The sequence below is a fragment of the Trachemys scripta genome, chromosome 3, assembly GCF_013100865.1.
Source record: "Trachemys scripta elegans isolate TJP31775 chromosome 3, CAS_Tse_1.0, whole genome shotgun sequence".
NCBI lineage: Eukaryota > Metazoa > Chordata > Testudines > Emydidae > Trachemys > Trachemys scripta.
This window is the reverse complement of record NC_048300.1, coordinates 88,048,725-88,063,581: the sequence shown is the minus strand read 5'-3', so window position 1 is coordinate 88,063,581 and position 14,857 is coordinate 88,048,725.

The following is a 14,857-nucleotide window of genomic DNA, read 5'->3' as shown; positions in this document are numbered from 1 at the left end:
AGATAACTGATTGTGAAAAGATGGCCAGATTAACATTGGTTCAAATAATAGTGTTAAGATTAAAAATAATAATAAAAAACATTTTCGTATAATGTTAACAGATGATTGCGTTTTCAGTATTTCATCAAAATAGTGCTCAGTATAGTTCCCATCAATCTGTTATTTCTGGTTCCTTGTTGATAGGACATGTAATTTTCCTTTCTTTTCTTTTGTTAGCTTGGTCTGTTTTGCCTTTTGCTTCCTATTCTTTTTTTCTTACTGCGTTTTTCTCTTTGATTTGTGGGTATGTATGTGTGTGTTGGGGGGATGGTGTTTAAGATCTCGTTTTTTTGTAGATACAAAATATGTAGTGTTGTTGAATCACATGGGGATGCATTTGATTGAAAAAGGCACGGTAGTATTTCCTGAAAAAGGTATTTTTTTGCATTTGCTTATAAATGCATTATTTTGGTACTGTAACTTTGGACATTTTTTCTGAAGCTATTACTACTGTTTTTGGCTTTATTTTTTTTAAACAAGTGTGCAGTCATGCGGGTGCCGAGATCCCTAGCCAAATGACCCAGCATGTTCTTTTCAAGCCTTCTGGGAAATTGGTACACTGCTGCGTACTATTACATAGGTACACTATTTTAAAAACATCTTTCTGGAAATGTTGAGGTTTTTTTAAATATGACATTCAGAACCAGGTTTTCATTGTAATTATAGACTTACCCTGATCTGGCTCCCCTTTTATGTATCTTGTGTAATAGAGTGTACGGGTGGTACCTAGAAACCATTAATGGTTTCCCTTTAATAATGTGGTTTGTCCAAATTCTTTACTGTCTACATGATTGAGAGATGGACTGATAGCCCTATTTTTCCTTGATGATTTGGAGTTGTAAGAGTTGTCCAGCTGTTGCTTAATAAAATTTTGCAGACTAGAAAATCTATGACTCGTTTGTTGTATCTTGCTTCTTGTTGAACATCCCGAATGCTTTTAAAACAGGAGACTAGTCTTAATCAGAAATACATTAATATTCCAGAGCCAGCTTTCTTATAATTTGCTCTCCTGAACAACTACATCTCTAGACTGGGATTTCCCTGCTCATTCTGAGACCTGCCCATCATACCTGCTGTCATTCATGTAGGACGATGAAAGACAAAGAGTTTTTACAATAATGTTCTACTGTGCTTGGATATTAGGCAGTTTGCTCTTAATTGAAGGAAATTACATACGGGATTTATGTTATTTTTCTTATTGCCACTTATATACTGGAAACTTTAATGTTACCTCAAATGCTCTCATCTTTAATAAATACAAATGCTATGATGGCTGGTAGTGTGCCTCTGTTGTCTTTTTTTTTTTTTTAATTGAAAAACAAGCAATGGGCAAAAATAAGACTAAAGTGGATTACCTTGTTTTGTGATGCTAATATTTATAAAACATTAAATGTGAACTACAGTACAAAGTGTAATAGGGCAGGGCTTTTTAAATCCACTCCCTTGTATGTCACTGTCCAGTGAGAAGGACCTGCAGTCCCACATCATTAACTTCTGCAGATGTTCAGCTTTTTAAAAAATTCTTGAGCCCTTATGGTTGCAAAGATAACCTTGATCCAATTGTAGCCTGATGCAGTGTTGTCTGCCGAGTCTGCAGACAGCTCTAGTGTTTATGCTACTGTAGTTTTCCCAAGAATCGGTGGAATCAAATAAACAAGACTTTAGTCCCTTTCACCACTGCAGTTCAGAACTCTGTGGTCAGCAGTGAAAATGACAGGAATCATTTCACCCAGAGAGCTGCATTGGAGGAAGCTGCTGCAATATAGAGAGGGGAAGAGGACCCAATGATGGTGGCCAAACAGGGATGGAGGCTAGGCAGGTCCTCTTTGCCGGCCTCTGAACTTGGGAAAAAAGAAAGAAAAACTCCCTCAGCAACCAGATGGGAGGTAAAACAGTTTCAAATTTATCATGCACCTATTAGCCAAAGACTGACTAAGTGTCTAAGTGTTCAGGAAAAGCATCCTAGTAAGAGTCCAAGCACCTTCTGCATTCCCTCAGATGGGAATGAAGAGCTCCAGTGGATCCCCTTATGTGTATACTTGTATGTCTCGCTCTTTGTATTTGTTGTAGACAGTAGTGGCATTAAGTCTATGCCATCTAAGTGGACACAGAGTCCTTTGCCTTCAGTGCCCTCTGGTTACACCACCTGATCAAGAGGTTGTTGGGGGTGAGATCACAGACACAGAGGTGGGAAGGGCAGTTGCAGGTGAAGAGGGAGCTGGATTGGGCAGCATTTGTCTTCAGATAGGGACTACAAATCCTACAGCTACCCTCATTGTAGTAAACCTATATTTATGATTAAATACTTAATATGTAGCCCACAAGTCAAAATGAGTGATTTTTCTAGATCAGTTCTCTAGTAGAATTATTCTCTGATCATCAGGTTATACACTCTATCTCAGTGTGGCTAGCATACGATTTGCTAAGATTAGTGTTAACAGTGAAATGAAAGGAGACACCCTGCCTTCATTCTTAAATATTTTAAATTATTTGACAGCATTTAGCGATACTGTTGATACAGCATGAATGGGACAGGCTGAGGAGCTAAAGAATTGCCTAGTTGTGGAAGGAGCTGCATGATGTTATGAAAGGAAAAACAGCAGCTTCCACCAAGTGAGGTCCATTTCAGACCCTTCATCCAGTTCCTCATCCAGGACAGTTGTGTGTTCTCTATTTCTTATTTTCTCTTCTGTTCACAAGAGGCAATTTTTTAAATCTATTTTTTGCTTGACCAAAAGGCAACCTATTCATCCTTGAAAGTGGTTTCACTGTGTTGCAGCCCCTGATATGTTCATCCTTTCCAACTTCACCACGTACTTCCCCTGGACAAAGAGGAAAGCCATACAAGTTACATTTTAACTACCATAAATAACATGTCTTTGTTCTCCTTTCTGATTGCTTTCCAGTTGGATGGCTTTTTCCCCCCTCAAAACAAAGGTGTCTTTGTTCCCATAGTGTTATGCTCATACAAAGCACACGGGATCTTTATAGAAGAAGGTAAATGCATGACATTTATTGAGAATACCACAGTTAGCATATGCTTTTTAGACACTCTCTCTCGCTCTCTCCTGCCAGTGATGTTCATAGTTACCAGTCTGTTGTAGCTCCACTCAATCTAATGGCCAGTTAGACTGAACACGAGTGTGAAGCTGGGTTCTGTCGGTCGCAATCCGATGCTCCGAGGCTTTGCAGCACTGAACCCAGAGTTCCATGGCAAAACACCCCAGTTTTATAGTTGTAAATTCCCATTTGAATTCATGCATTTTGCAATGTCATTCTGTCATCGTTAGTCCTTAAGTGGTGTTATCATTTGATGGTTATTGTCAGGCTTCCCATCGTTATCTCTTATTTGTTGTCTCGCCTTCAGGGGTGCCTGCCTCACCTCTGAGGTCCTCAATGCTGCTAACATGTTTAACATCGGATACAATGGATGTTTTCTGATTATCTCCTGGTCTTTCCAAGTCTCTCACTTCTTCTTGACCATCTGGACATTTGTGATGGCTTTCACACCTTATCTTTTCCTGATGCATGCATGCCTCGTTCACACAAACAATCTCTTACAGAAACCTTCAAAGGTATACAGACAGCAGTATTGTATATTCAGCAGAATACATTGTAAATCAAGTCTTGCTAAATCTTATAACTAAAAATTCACATTGGGGCTTCAGGCCCTCAACATTCCTCTGACAGGATGAAATCAAATCATACATTAATTCTCATAGTACATTATAAAATCCAGCTCCTACAATAGGTTTAGTGAGATTAATTTCTTCATTTTGCCTTGACCACTCTGTGTGACTTTTTGATTTCAAAGCCATTTAAGTCATCACTTATTTTTTGCAAACTGAAATAAATGTTTATCTTGGAAGAGAGGCATCCACAACATGTGTAGAAGATGTAACAGTAATAACATTTGTCCAGGTGCAGCAAAGGAAAGACACTAAAGATAACATTGAAGATGTAGTGGCTTTTCTGCCATCCCTCGGAGCATTCAGTTAAAAGGACTCTAGGATAGTGGACCCAATCACCAGGCAGAGACAAATAATCAGCTATGCCCACTTCAGTCTGTAGCCCTTTCCTCAGGGCTCTGTTTAGTCTTTAACACACACAAAAAAGGGAAATTGGAACAACAACAAAAAGCACCAGTCCTGTTCTTTAGCTCAGATTGTGAAGCCCTCTGCCTCCAATAGCTTAATGTGCTGAACCTTCCCAAGCCTAAGGGCATCTGCAGGGCTTCCCTGTCCTCTCTCAGCCTTCTGCAGTAGCCACAGGAGAGTGCACTCCCAGTCCTCTCCTGGTCACAGCCAGTCTCCTCGGGCAGGAGCTCTCCTTTTGTATCCCTGGCTGGGAATTCTCAGACCCAAGCACTAGATTCTATCCAACTGGGTCAGATGATTCCCAGGAGCTGCTTGTGGGCTCCTCTCCAGAACAGGGCTGGCCACTTCGCAGTCCCACAGCCCCTTAAAGGGGCAGATCGCCCTGTGACAGACTCCTTTGTATAACTAGTATGATTCTGGTTTGTTTTCTTAACTGACCTTTCCATTTCACAGGTTAATTTACTCTTTGATGAAGAAAACATGCATGGTTTCAACACATCTCTGGGCTGGATCTATAGCCTTGAGCTGAATACTGATCACAGGAATCCGTACCTTGAGGATTACAGACAATGCAGTCAGGGTGGATAAAAATCAATGATTTTTTTTTTTTTAAGTAAAAAGGGTTTTTTTATTTAAATTGGATTTTTTTGATAAAATGCTTTTTGAGGGAAAAAACCTATCTAAAGATAGTTTTAATTAAGATACATTATAGCTCAAAGATCTCATAATGGAATAGGTATTATAAATTCTAATTCTATAGTATGAGACAGTATATTCATGTAATGTTTAAGAAAAGTTTTGTTAATGAGTTCCAATAGTTCATGGATTAAGGACCCAATTTTATGGGGTCCCTGGGGCTTCTGTCTAGAATATTTAGGTTAATCTTTCTATCTACCCAATGGGACTCAGTGCTCAGTCTAGACAATACCATCAGAGATGCTTAGTTTTGCAGTTCTCAAACTGTGGATTTGTGTCTCCAGAGATAACATGCTTGTTAACAGCAAAAATGTTTTTAAATAAATAATAGAGAGATGAGAAATAAACAGACCTCATTCCTATTGTCCCTCTGCAAATTTGTGTACACTGAGTCAATCCCTTACCTCTCTCTAAAAGTGCAAAGTTTCAAAAAAGTTCAATGAATAGATCTGGACAAGAAGTCGTTGTCTGGAGATAAATGTGAGAAGGGAATGTGCTTCACCACTATTTCACTAGGAGGGTGGTGAAGCAATTGAATGCGTTACCTAGGGAGGTGGTGGAGTCTCCTTCCTTCGAGATTTTTAAGGCCCGGCTTGACAAAGCCCTGGCTGGGATGATTTAGTTGGGAATTGGTCCTGCTTTGAGCAGGGGGTTGGACTAGATGACCTCTTGAGGTCCCTTCCAACCCTGATATTCTATAAGGGAGGGAAATGCAAGGCCTGGTTGCCTGAATGAAACAACATCATGAGAAGTGTTCCTTCTCAGGAGGAAGCTGGGTTGAAGATGATGAAAGGAACATGTCTGCACATGCAGGATCTTCAGGTTGGTAAACTTTTTTATTTTAGACTTTTTTTTTATTAAGGCCTGCCTGTCTTCCTTCTGGACTATTCTTGAATTCTCATGTTTGAGCAAAAAATATAGTTCTTACTCTGATACTATCATTTTACATGCAGTTCTGATAAAAAATAAATAGCTGAAATATGCAGATATTCCTTTTACAATTTCACCTTGAAAGTAGTACTGATTGTCAGTGAATGCAATGAGTAATACTAAATGAGCAGTCTGGTAATAATTAAATAACTGCATTGACTTATTTTGTTTATGAGAATCCATCCTCAACATACAGGATTCTGAAGTCTATCCACCTTCAAGATCACCATCATTTTCTATAGTTTCAGAGTTCTCTGCCAATGATAGTGTTTCAGTTGCATCATGTATGTCACATAGCCACAGTATATCACCTGTAGCAAAAAGAAAAAAAAAATCTCCATCATCCAGAAACAACCATAGAGAAGTTTGTGATAAGAACCAGCAGATTACAAAAAGAGATAATTGATGAAAAAATTGCCCGGGTTGTTTATGCAACAAACTCTTCTTTCCATATGATTGAGAAACTACACTTCATTAACATGGTTCAGTCATTAAGACCAGGATACAGTCCACCCAACGGAGCAGATGTCGCAGGCAAATTGCTGGATAAAGGGTATGAAAGAGAAATTGAGCAGTGTGCAAAAGGTCTAGAGAGTGAAATCGTTAACCTGAGTCTTGATGGGTGGAGCAATGTCCACAATGATCCTGTTGTATGTGCTTGTGTGATGATAGAAGAAAGGAATGTCTTCCTAACAGAAACAATTGATACATCAGGAAATGCACACACAGCAGAATACTTACAAGAAGTAGCAGTAAAAGCTATAACTGGGGGGGGGGGAAATCAAATGTCTAATATGCAGCTTGGTCTCAGACAATGCTCCAAATGTATCCAAGATGAGAAGAAATTATTTAGAAGAGATTCCCAAACTAATAACATACGGTTGCACTGCTCATTTGAAGCACCTCCTAGCCAAATACTTCAGTGTTCCAGAAATAAAGGCTAATGTTGAAATTGCAAAATACTTCCATAACAAATACTTCGCAGCAGCTGCTCTGAAAAAAGTGGGAGGAACCAAACTAACTCTCCCACAAGATGTGCGATGGAACTCAATAGTGGATGGAACTCAGTAGTGGACTGTTTTGAGAACTATATCAAAAACTGGCCTAATTTGATGACCCCTTGTGAACAAAATTGTGAAAAAATAGATGGCACAGTCACAGCCAAAGTTCTCAACATTGGGCTTAAGAGAAATGTTGAACACATGCTGAATACCCTGAAGCCTATTTCTGTAGCCTTGAACAAAATGCAGGGAAATAGCGGTTTTATTGCTGATGCTGTTGAAATTTGGAAGGAACTTAGTGAGATCTTAAAAAGAGAAATATGCAATGACTGAGTTAAATTACAAGCATTAAAAAAACGAATGGGACAAGCACTATCTCCAGCTCATTTTTTGCAGATATTCTCAATACTCGGTACCTGGGTCAAACCTTAACTGCTGAAGAAGAGGAGTTGGCTATGACACGGACATCCAGCAATCATCCCTCCATAATGCCAATTATAATAAACTTCAGAGCTAAGGGTGAACCAATCAAGAAATATGTTTGTTGATGGTGTTTTAAAGAAAGTCACACCAGTGAACTGGAGGAAGTCACTTAAGCACTTGGATTCAGAGACTGTTGAAGTGATAATCTCACTTTTAACAGCAGTAGCTTCTTCTGCTGATGTAGAAAGAATATTTTCTTCCTTTGGCCTAATTCATTCCAAATTGAGAAATCGTTTGGGACCTGAAAAAGCAGGAAAGCTTGTTTTTCTTTTCCAGATTATGAACACACAGGAAAATGAAGGTGAAGACGACTGAGTTAGCTGCAGAAGCCAATATTTTAAGTTTCTCATGTTGACCTGGCTGACATAGTCGATATAATTAAAAAAAAAAATTTCATTTAACTATTTTAGTTAAACACTTTTAACAAAAACAAACCTGATTTTAAAAAACTTGAATGTTTAGCTAAATTCAAAAATTCATATGCTTGTTTTGTTAAAATATTATATATTTGCTGTTGAAGAAAAAAATCCAGAATACATAATGTTATTGTTTTAGTTAAATAAAACAGTTTAAATGTCTGTCTGATGGTGTTCTCCTCCTAATACAGCATGGTAAGAAAATCCTCAAAATATTAATGATTAATCTGTTGAATTGGAGATAGTTCACCTCCCAATGACTTCATAAATATCTGCTTCAATTATCTTTGGGAAATGAAATAACCAATCGTTCATTTTCTGATATAGCTTTAAAATTGATCTGAAACATTTTCAAAATAAATCACTGTTTAAAAATGTATAGTGTGTACCTTCTAAAAATGAAAGCTACATTTATCTCAGAGTTGTGAAGAATATGTATTAAGGTTATAACAACCACCAAGAATACACTTTTATGTAGAAATCCATGATTAAATAGGGTCTGCCTGACTAGTGAGGATCACTAGTAAAATCAAATCCATCCTGGATGCAATGCTGGGATTGCTGGACAAATGAACTGGAGCTCCCTCCCATATGGCTCCTGGCAAAGTTTCTTCTAATACCGTAAAGCTGAAGAGCACCGCAGTAAATGTTACCCCTGTCGTATCCAGAGCAAAATCTGTTCAGTGGCTAATCTATCATTGCAATTCACCAGTGCTGCATTCTGTGACATAGTGCACCCGGCCCTTCATGGCCCCCTACTAGAAGCCCCACAGTCATACCACACCCTGCCCCAGTAAAGAAGCAATGAAGATGGGTCCTCCGGGCCTGCCTAGACAGGGTGTGTAGAAGCAACCAATCAGAGCCCAACAGGCTCAGATAAAAGTAGTGGGTCACTTCCTGGCTGGGGCCAGAGGCACAGGGCTAGGGATTCTCTGCTGGTCACAGGTGCTCAAGGGAGAACCAGAAGATGGGCTCAGGTGGCATTGGCATGCAGCAGGGAGGAAGAGGATCTGAGAACTTCAGCCCTGAGGTCGGGGATGAAATGAAAGGGGCTACAGGGGAAAAGGCCCAGGGAACAGCCGCAGTGAACTGGAGGCCGCAGTATGTGGTTGCTATTCATAGGGTCCCTGGGTTGGGACCTGGAGTAGTGGATGGGCCTGGGTTCCCCAAGAGGGGAAGAGGCTTGTTTAGAAGCCCCAGTAAAGAGCAGGATTTAAAAGCCCCAGAGACTGGGCTGAAGACCCTAATGAGGGCAGATAGTTTTGTTGTACTTTTGCTACCCTGGAAAGGGTGCATCCATTTTTGATTGTGTGACTTGGCTGGAGGGCTGATCCATTGAAGACCTGCCTACTAAGGTCAACAAACTACAGGGGGCGCCAGCAGCAGGACAAATATTGCAGTACCACATCCAGCCACTAGGAGGCACTGGAGGTGAGTGCCCTGTTAAATGTTCTTACAACTTTCCTCCTAGCTTCTCTATATTGTCTTTTCCCTGATGTATGCATCAAGCCATAAGAAATTAAAAAGAAATTCATCTCTGTCCCAACCCTGAAAAAAGCCGTGCTTCTGCTTGTAACATAGTGCTTACCACCTGGCCTTCTAAGATTGGAGACTGTATTAAAAGCCATGCTGCTACTGACAACTAAGGAGTTTTAGAAGTCAAAGTGGCTTCTATCCCTATGGGCACTTGTGACGTATGCTATCCTCAAGATATAGCTTTAGTATGGCAATAACTGGTCCCATTCTGCATCTGCACCATTTTTTGTTAAGAAGCAAAGAACAACAGGGAATCTTGGAAGTGAAGCTACTCAAAGGAAAACTAAAGGTAAGTAAAATCATCAGCCTTTGAATCTTCTCAACTGATCCCTAACAACACTCACCTAGAATGTGTCTTAGGCCAACATTAGTGTTAATAATCTTTACTGGTGCAGTTCAGAAACCTGTGAAATGATCATGAATTGCATCAATTTCACTTCAGTGCTTCTTGCGAAAGCTGGTGCTGGGTGGCGCAGGGGAGAAGTCCTCTCTCACACAAGGCAAGGGGTAAAGTAGTGGAGATCCTCCCTCCCCACAACAGCCTCAAAACTCTGAGGTAGGAGGGCAGAGAGTGAGGGCTTCCAGTTTAACCCCTTCTACACTGAAGCTGATACAACAAATGATGCTCCAGTGTGGAGCCCAGGATCAGTACTTGTAGGAATCCCAGCAACTTGGGTGGACTGGGCTCCTCACTAGGGTATTGCCCCTGGATTGCAGGGGTCATCTCTTTTCTTATAGTAGCATCTGCTTATGTTTCTAGCAGACTTTTCCAGCCAGGGCATCACATCAGAAACATTGATGAATTATGTTTTGCCTTAGATTCCTGGCATCAGTTGGTCCAATTGTATCTAGCATCCCCATGCATTCTTGCTCAAAGCTACTCGGTGATGCTGCCATCTAGCTAGGATTGTTTGAATTCACCTTGAAACTCTTCCACAGGAAGTCCAATCTCTCCATCAGGGGTTGGCAACCTTTCAGAAGTGGTGTTCGGAGTCTTAATTTATTCACTCTGATTTAAGGTTTCACGTGTCAGTAATACATTTTAACGTTTTTAGAAGGTCTCTTTCTATAAGTCTATAATATATAACTAAACTATTGTTGTAAATAAGGTTTTTAAAATGTTTAAGAAGCTTCATTTAAAATTAAATTAAAATGCAGAGCCCCCTGGACCGGTGGCCAGGACCCGGGCAGTGTGAGTGCCACTGAAAATCAGCTCATGTGCCGCTTTTGGCACACATGCCATAGGTTGCCTACCCCTGCTCTCCATTTAGGACACCTTATTTCTGCTAATATCAGGGGAAATCCTGTGACCAGATCAGTTCTGTGCTTGGTCTGTAGCTGGGAAGGGAATGAACACTGATGAGATCTGTATTAAGGACCTCCTAGAGCAGGGACGGGCAAACTTTTTGGCCTGAGGGCCACATTGGGTTTCGTAAATTGTATGGAGGGCTGGTTAGGGGGTTATGGCCCGGCTCCCATCTCCTATCTGCACTCCCACCCCCAGGACTCCTGCCCCATCCAGTTCCCTGATGGCCCCTCTGGGACCCCTGCCCCATCCACACCCCCCCGCTCCCTGTCCCCTAACTGCCCCCGGACCCACGCCGCCCCATCCAACCCCTCCTCTCATTCCTGATGGCCCCCCCGGGTCCCCTGCCCCATCTACCCCTTCTCCCTGTCACCTGATTGCCCCATCCAACCGCTCCTCCTTCCTGACTGCCCCCCCCGGACTCCTACCCCCATTCAACCCCGTTTCCCCCCCAACCACCATTCACACCCCTGCCCTCTATCCAACCCCCCCGCTCCCCACCCCCTTACTGCGCTGCCTGGAGCACTGGAGGCTAGCAGCGCTACAGCTGCGCTGCCCAACTGGAGCTGGGCCACGCCGCCGCCACCACGCAGCATAGAGCACCAGGTCAGGCCGGGCTCTGCAGCTGCGCTGCCCCAGGAACTCACCGCCCCACCACCCAGAGGACTGTGCTGGTGGCAGAGCAAGCGAGCTGAGGCTGCGGGGGAGGAAGGACAGCAGGGGAAGGGTCAGGGGTGAGCCTCCTGGGCCAGGAGCTCAGGGGCCGGGAAGGATGGTCCTGCGGGCCATAGTTTGCCCACCTCTGTCTTAGAGAAAAAGACTGGCTTAGTTTCATTTTGACACTGTCGTGCTCTTTCCTTGATAGAAAGACATGGATGAGATACTATGTAGCTGGGAGAATAAGTATTCTCTTCTTGATGCTTTTCAACATTATCCCGATCACACCAGCTATAATTGCTACAAAGACAGGTGAAAGGAAGGAAGGAAAACAGTGCTCTGGTCATAGAGATTAACTGAAAAAGAATATTGCCAACCCCGAGCAGTCAAGCCATGAATCAGGGCCCAAAAAGTTTTGTTTGTTTTTTTAAATAATATATTTTGGGTTCTTTTCTTTACCTTCTGGTTCCTGAGCTTTAGGATGCACTCAGGTCACATATTCAAGTGTCTAGCCACAACCACAAGGGCTAGACACTTCCTTTCTTTTTCAATGAAAGTTGAGATTGTCACATAATCCCTTGACTAAAGTAGCTGGGCCTTCCAGAAAAACACCAAATAGTGTTAGACTTGCAATAAAATAGCAGGAGTTGGCAACCCTGCCGGGGGGTGCACAATTCTCCTCACATTCATGCAGGGTCTTTTCCAAAAGGGGAAATGGGGAGTGTCTGCAGGGTGATAATCAAAAAGGGGTGGAACAAAATGTGGAGTATGTGAATAAACCTGCTGGCTCATTACTAGGCAGTAGTGCCCTCACTCCCAGTTCAACAGCCAGCCAGAGGCAGGCTCCCTAATTGCTCCAGCACAGGGAAGGGAAGTGATATCCAGAGGTCAGCAACTGCATGGCAGCAGGAGGAACAGCCTAGAGGCAGCACCTTGGGAGCTGATAGTGGACAGAAGGCTGAGAGCTGGACTGGGGAGCAGCCTGTTGCAGGCAGGTGGCTGGTGAATACTTAGGAATGCCCTGCAAACAGGAGGGTTGGGTGGATGGTCCTTGTGGTGGTCAGACCTTGATATTTATGCAGAAACGATATTCATAAACTATACATTTGTCACTAGACTTGCCTGTGCCTTTACTGAAGTTTACAATAGAGTTATCACTAATTTCATACCTAAGATGCTTGGAGAAATGTACCTCCATGAATATATTTTTTTGATTATATGAAATATTCAAGCTAACAAAAGAAATGTTTTACCTTCTCTTCCCAAGTCTCAGGAATGTAACCCCTCCTTAGCCATAAAACCATGTTTATTACCAGTAAGAGTATTTATACAAATTCAGAAAAACAGAATTTTAAACTTTCTGAGAATCATAGAACCATAGGACTGGAAGGGACCTCGAGAGGTCATCTAGTCTAGTCCCCTGCACTCATGGCAGGACTAAGTATTTGTCCAACCTGCTCTTAAAAATCTCCAATGATGGAGATTCCACAACCTCCCTAGGCAATTTATTCTTGTGCTTAACAACCTTGACAGTTAGGAAGTTTTTCCTAATGTCCAACCTAAACCTCTCTTGCTGCAGTTTAAGCCCATTGCTGTGTCATACTTTCACTTTCTATGCCCATTTCTCTTATGCTGTGTTTTGAAAAATGGATGTAAGCTTGGTTGTGGTGACTGGTGCTTTGAATGGAATGTTTGATAGGCGTTAATTGTAAAGACTGCAACTAGTAAACACAAGAGGGACTTGAGAAGTAACACCAAAAACCCTTATCAAACAATAAAACCTTGGTGGGTAAAAGGGACCTCTGCCAGCCCCCCTTTCTTTTCAACAAAAAACTTCTACTTCTGTCTTTAAAACCCTCTAGGGAAAACGTGAAGCTGGAAATATTTCAAACCTTTATTTGTTAGGGTTGAAATGGCAAATGCCTTTGTAAAATGCATACTTCCAAATATGTTAACTGAATACAAAGTTCCTAATATCATTGCTATGTAAATGGTAAAATGCTTTATATACCAAAAAGGACTCAAATGGATTTTTATAATAGTAATTAGTTTAGCAAGTTCATTAAAGTATAGAATATTTATATTCATGGGAAATTAATTAGTGGCAGTGCTCAAGCAACTCCCTTACACAACTCAGGAAGACAAGAAAAATAGTCTTTCCAAAAAACTGTCATGTGGTATCAACTTAAGATAGAGACTTTCTAAGGGTTATTTAATGTAAAGATTTTGAAAACTAAAAATTTCCTATAAAGAGGAGGAGTGTTTGGGACTTTCTGAAAACAGAATTTAATTTCCTGTTGAACTCTAATAAAATTGAAGGAATAGTTCAAAATGAATTGAATAAAAAGGAAGAGTTACGTTCTAACTGTAAAAGGTTATCTGGATTTTTCCCTCCACAAGAAGAACAAAGTCAATTAGAAAGGATGCATAGTCATTAAACAGACTGCATATTCAGGAACTGAAGATGTCACCTACACCAGCTTGTGAAGGCATGGAGCCAATGAAAGAGTAACAACAACCACATTGATTCTAAACAAGCCTGAAAGAGGTGTGTTTTCCTTCCTGTTTCCATGAAATTATGAACAGAGCATAAATAAACCTGAAATGACCACTCCTCATATAACCACTCGCCTTCTGCTACCCTGCTTAAACAGCAAACTCTCAATGTATCCTGTCCATCTCAACAAGCAAGCTGCCACAGCAGCTAGGAGAAACAGAAGAGACTCGAGAAGAAACCAACCCAAGGAAACCTGGCAAGACTTCAACGTGGACTGGTGAAAGAAAGTTAACTAAGACACGGGGAAGGAGTATATTGAAAAACTCATGTAATGATTTTGTTGGAATATTGAAATGCTGTTGTAACTTAAAATATTAACAATTTCTCCTGTTAATCACCAAATGGTTAGACCGTGTATTCCTAGAGAGGAGATGGGCAAAAGACTGATAGAAAAATAGTGGGTTTTAATTGATTTAAGATTCTTAATATTTGTTTACTGGCCTGTCTCAAGACAGCTCTTAAATGGCTTCTCCTAAGTAACTGATTTAAATATTTTCTTTGAAATCATAGGATTTAGTTAAGATTGCTTACTATGCCCATCTATAAACTGGCTGGTGGTGATTGTTGTTGTTACAATAATTAGCCAGGTTCTACCTGCCCTTAAATTGTCTTGCCCACACATAAAACATCTGATAAAATACTAAGACTTGGTTCACAATAACTTTGGGAAACAATATACTTTGGTCTTAACTTACCAAATGAAGAATATCTCAGAGCTAGTCCATTCACAAAGGTGTAATATCTGCTAAAAGCTCGCCACAGAAGCATACAGAAGAGATTGTAATAGAAGTAACCAGTTCATCATTTGTGTTTGTCTAATGTTTTATTTTCCTTCTTGTAATAATAAATAGCCATGGTTAATAACTGTGATTATTTTGCTTAGTCTTGAATCTGGTGTCCCCTAAGGTATGTAAAAGAACCCTGGGACAAAATAGTGAGACTCTCATCCCCTGAGATAGTCTCATGAGTAGCCTGTATCAATAATGCCATCTTTTGATATGGCTTTCCCAGATTTGGCAGTAAGAGATACAGTGAGAGCTGGCCTATAATTTCTTGTTTCTCTAAACTAAATATTTTTAGAAGAAAATTACTTGGCATCCCGTAATTGAAAATTACCCCTTTCTACCTCACAGCTTGAA